We start from the raw sequence: 6000 nt of genomic DNA, 5'->3' as shown, positions 1-6000 counted from the left end.
CGGGGGTTTTGTTTTGCCTTTCTAGCAACCTACGAGCAGTTCTCTCGGAAAGTTTTCTTGGTCTTCCAGACCTCAACTTGACCTCCACCGCTCCTGTTAACTGACATTTATTAATTACATTACGAACTGAGGAAACGGCTACCTGAAAACGCTTTGCTATCTTCTTATAGCCTTCTCTTGTTTTGGGGCATCATTTATTTATTTTCTAAGCAGCTGCCAGGAGGAGCCCATGGTTGCTGATTGTTGGGAGAAGGTTTGAGGAGTCAGGGTATTTATGAAGCTTTGAAATTTGCATCCCCTGGCCTTCCCTAACGACTACAGTAAACACGCCAGAGCCCTCACAAGCTCATAAAGGTCTGAGACACTGGTAAAGCTTATCTGAGACCTCAAATCTCTTGGGGTGCCCAAGCTTTTGCTTGGTGCTCCTTTTATTCTCTTTCACTCTAAAATTGTACAAAACGAAAATAATACACTAATCTTGTTTAAAATGCTGAAAAAGAATGTTTCATCTTTAACTTTATGACTTTTGGAGATCAGTTCAATTTCTACTCACTGAACTATTCACAGAAACAGAAACTTTGACCAGGGCTGCCCGAACATTTGCATGTCACTGTACATGAGGCGGTGGAAAAGCGGCACAAGATCACAAAACCTCAAATGTTGCCATGGAATTTTACACGCAAACTCGTGACTGCTGAGCGGGACAAATTACCACTAGGTTTGAAGGCTGATTCTCCCGTTACGCAGTGTACGTTATCCACGAATCTCCTTAGGTTTAAATCCGTTTATGTTCTCCTGGAAATTATATATAATTTCTATTAATTCTTCTTTCTTTAATTTACCTTTGTCAGGTTTGAAATACAATGAGCTTTGCTAGAAAAGCGAATGTTCATTATATTGTTACGTATTCAGGCAACAATAAATATAGATGAGTTCGGCAATGGTTTTTTATAACAAATAACACGTTTATTAAACACTGAAAACAAACCCCCTCAAAAGTAAACAAACTCAAACATGACCGGAAAACAGCTGCTGTGCGGCAGATTCACACTTCTTAATTAGCGTGGCAATTCAAACAGTTCTTAAAGCGGTATGCCGAAAAAAAACAGTTCTTTAGAGCGATATGCCGAAAGTTCAAAAGCTCACGGTACTTTCAAAAGGAGAGACTTTTTAAAGCGATGTAAATTCTCTTCCACGTCGATGTCCTTCGATTCCCCGGCGTCGAACTTTCCCACGTCGAATTTTATTAAATATAACGGCTTAAAAGTACTGACCTTCCTTCCACACTATTCTCAATCTCCCGCTATTTCCAGCGGAGACTAACACGAGAATAGTCAACGAAATCCTTCCGAATGAGGATCAAACAAGGTCGAAATCAATCCACCGTCGAAAATCGATTCTCCTCGATCTCCATCTTCCAAACTTTTCTTCACTCTCCACCAGCAAAGAAACCGCTGGCAGTGACCTGTTAAACTTTAGGCATTATATAAAACTTCATTTTTAACTAAACTGCGTCATCATATTAAATCACGCAGTGACATGAAGTCATCTTGACAAATCTAGCCACGAACTGCCCCACCTGACAGGGTGGGTCTTCCTTTTATACCCTGTAAAAAAAACCTGTCACATGACCTCTACTGGCGGGAAAATGACATCACTCCACCATCACAAAACCATTACCTCAAGTCCAGTATAACTTCAACCCCAGTCACGTGACAAGGGTACCACTGTCACGTGTCACGGGTACGTAACACCTCCCTCCAAAAAAAACATTTTTGGTCTTACAAGAACAAAAATTTTTAACAATTACTTACAAAAAAAACAAATGTATAAATTATATAACATACACAATATACAATACAGTAGGAGTGTTACAATAAAAAAAAACACTCCATAAAAAAAATTACATTGTACATTCAACATCGAGATAGACAATCAGCAACCACATTATCTTTACCTTTAATATGAGTTATCACAATATTGTACTCTTGTAACATCAAACTCCAATTTAACAATCTTCTGTTTTTGTTTTTCATCTTACTCAGAAAAACTAACGGATTATGATCAGTGTAAACAATAAGTGGTTTTTGAGTTGTACCAACATATACCTCAAAATATTCCAAAGCTAAAACAAGAGATAACAATTCTTTCTCTATTGTTGAATAGTTTCTTTGATGCTTATTAAATTTCTTAGAAAAGTAAGCTACTGGACGATCAACCTGATCATCCTCATTCCTTTGCATCAACACTGCTCCCGCAGCTTCATCACTAGCATCTACAGCTAATGAAAAAGGTTTTTCAAAGTCAGGTGCCTTAAGCACAGGTTGTTGACATATCATTGTTTTCAATTTTTCAAATGCTTCCTGACAAAGCGCTGTCCACACAAACTTCACATTCTTCTGCAGAAGGTTAGTTAATGGAAGGGCAACATTAGCAAAATTCTTACAAAATTTTCGATAATATCCTACCCAAAAATCTTCTGAGAGTTTTATTCCCCGTCGGAGTGGGAATCTCTAAAATTGCCTGAACTTTTGCCTGAACAGGAGCTACCTTACCTTGACCTACAACATAACCTAGGTAAGTCACAGTGGCATGTCCAAATTCACTCTTAGCTAAATTAATAGTTAAGTTAGCTTTTGAAAGCCTTTCAAACAATTTCTCCACGGCAATAATGTGTGCTTCCCAAGTATCATTTCCTGTCACTAAATCATCAATATAAGCATCAGTATCTTTCAATCCCTGAATCACAGAATTAATCATCCTCTGAAAAGTACCTGGGGCATTCTTCATCCCAAATGGAAGAACATTATACTCATATAACCCAGATGGAGTTACAAATGCAGAAATCTCTCTACCTCTGTCCGTTAATGGAACACACCAATACCCTTTCAATAAATCAATCTTTGTAAGGAACTTTGCTTTTCCAACCTTATCTACACAATCATCTACTCTAGGAATTGGATATGCATCTGTTTTCGTTACAGCATTCACCTTCCTATAGTCCGTACAAAACCTAATACTACCATCAGGTTTTGGCACCATAACACATGGCGAACTCCAATTCGAGTTAGAATGTCTAATAATATCATTCTCTAACATGTATTCAATTTCTTTCTCAGCAAGTTCACATTTTTCCATGTTCATCCTATATGGATGTTGTTTAATAGGTTTGGCATCTCCAACATCTACATCATGTGAAGCTATAGTAGTCCTTCTCGGAACATCTGGAAACAAATCCTTATACTTAAAAATCAATTCCTTCATCTGTTGTTTCTGCTCTAGCTGTAAATGTGCTAATTTCTCATCCATATTTTTCAAAATGGTCGAATTAGGTAACCTAACAGAAACAATGTTAGATTTAGAATGAAAGTCAGATGAATCATCTATCATGTTCCCAGTTAAATCAAACTCATTCTCACTAACCACAACAGTCACAGTATCAGATTGTTTCTCAAAATATGGTTTAATCATATTTATATGGCAAAGTTGTGTTGACCTTCTACGATCTGGAGTTTTTATTACATAATCCACATCATTGATTCTAGACACAATTTCATACGGACCATGAAATCTAGCTTATAAAGGATTTGTCTGCACTGGGAAAAGAACCAACACCTTATCTCCAGGCTTAAACATCGTCATCCTAGCTTCCTTATCATACCAAGTTTTCATTTTCTCCTGAGTCAACTTTAAATTTTCCTTGGCTAAACTACAAGCTTTATGTAACCTGTCCTTAAATTTCAAAACATAGTCCAACAAATTAGTATGCACTTACTTACTAATCCACTGTTCCTTCAATAAAGCTAAAGGTCCTCTAACTCTATGCCCAAACACAAGTTCAAATGGACTAAAACCTAAAGAATCCTGTACCGATTCCCTTACTGCAAATAAAAGTAAGTTTATACTCTCATCCCAGTCACTTTCATTTTCCACACAATATGTCCTAATCATATTCTTGAGGGTAGAATGAAACCTCTCCAAGGCACCTTGCGATTCTGGATGGTATGCAGACGAAGTGATTTGCTTAGCTCCCAATTTATAAACTATCTGTTGAAACAATCCAGACATAAAATTACTGCCTTGATCAGTTTGTATTTCCTTAGGCAATCCAAAATAAGTAGAGAATTTTATAAGAGCCTTCGTCACAGTTTTAGCTTTTATATTCCTAAGTGGTACTGCCTCTGGAAACCTAGACGAAGTACACATGATAGTCAACAAATACTGATAACCAGTTTTTGTCTTTGGTAATGGACCAACACAATCTACAATAACTTTAGAAAACGGTTCACCGAATGCTGGAACAGGTTGTAATGGAGCTACTGGTGTAACCTGATTTGGTTTACCCACAATTTAACAAGTATGGCACGTCTTACAAAACATCGCCACATCTTTTCTTAGACCAGGCCAGTAAAAATGTTTTAAAATCTTGTCCACAGTTTTCCTTACCCCTTGATGTCCACCTAAAGGCACACTATGAGCTAAAGTCAAAATCTCATTCCGATAAACTTTAGGAACAACCACCTGGTAAACAACATTCCATTCCTCACTTGCAGGAATTGTAGGCGACCTCCACTTCCTCATCAACACTCCTTTTTCCAAATAATATCCTACTGACACCTTCTCAATTTCACTACCTAGTAAAGCTTGTTCCCTTAATTTTATAATCTCAGGATCTCTATTCTGCTCTGCTATCATCTCCTTCCGAGACAGAGATAAATCTTCATAGTCAGACTTACTCCCAGAACCTTGTTCAAACAACGAAGGTAAGAAAGTCTCTGACACATCCTCAAAACTCAAATCCTGAGTTGAACAGTCATGAGTAACAACCTCATTCTGCACATCAATTTTTTTCAGCCATAGCTCTAGTCACAACACAGGAAGAATCTGTGTTAGAATTCACCTCTGGTTCCTCTGACTCCATTGTCAAATGCACTTCAGGAAAAACTTGTCCACCTGCCAAATCATTACCTAACAATAAAGAAATACCCTTCACAGGTAAGCTATGCTGTAATCCTACTTTAACAAATCCTGTAACTAACCCTGACTTTAAATTTACTTTATGTAAATGTACAGGCATAAAATCACTTCCAACACCTCTTATATAATTTACCTCACCAGTATCACTCTCTTCATTAAACTTCAACACACTATCTAACATCAGTGATTGAGAAGCTCCAGTATCCCTAAGAATTTTTATTGGCACCAGAGTAGATCCTTCTTTCAAAGATACAAACCCTTCAGTTATAAAATGATCATATCCCTTTCTAACTTGGTCAGACTCTAACAAATCCTCATTTGTGTTTACCAAACCCTGTAACTTTACATGTGCTTCAGTATGTTGCACACAAGCATCTGGAACTGCTTCCTTCTCTTTCTTTTTCAATTTGAAACAGTTAGCTATTACATGGCCAGGCTTCTTACAATAGTTACAAATAAGACCAAACATTCTTTCCTTCACAGGTTTTCCTTCCTCCTTACCTCTCTCATTAACCTCTGATTTAATTTCTGATTTACCTTGAGTCTCCATATTATTTTTCCTCTTAAAAATTCTACCCTGAGGAAATTTATTCTTATGGATTAAAACATACTCATCAGCTAATCTAGCACAGTCCTGCAAATTATCAGTATCCCTCTCATTTAAGTAGGTCCTTACTTCAACAGGAATGCTTCTTTTAAATTCCTCCATCAAAATCATCTCTTTCAATGTATCATAGTCCTCATTTACATTTTTAGAAGAAACCCATCTCTCAAAACACACAGCTTTATCATAGGCAAATTCCACATAAGTCTTTTCCACAGACTTTTTCAAACTCCTGAATCTTTCCCTATACGCTTCTGGGACTAATTCGTATGATTTGAGAATATTCATTTTCACAATATCATAATCAAGTGCTTGCGCAGCAGTTAAAGCTGTGTAAACTTGCTATGCCTTGCCTTTAATCACACTCTGTAACAACACTGACCATTTACCTTTCGGCCAGTCTGACATCTGAGCAATAG

Source organism: Hemitrygon akajei, unplaced genomic scaffold (assembly GCF_048418815.1).
Source record: "Hemitrygon akajei unplaced genomic scaffold, sHemAka1.3 Scf000092, whole genome shotgun sequence".
Lineage (NCBI taxonomy): Eukaryota > Metazoa > Chordata > Chondrichthyes > Myliobatiformes > Dasyatidae > Hemitrygon > Hemitrygon akajei.
The sequence above is the reverse complement of the archived record's forward strand: the minus strand, read 5'-3'. Positions refer to the sequence as shown.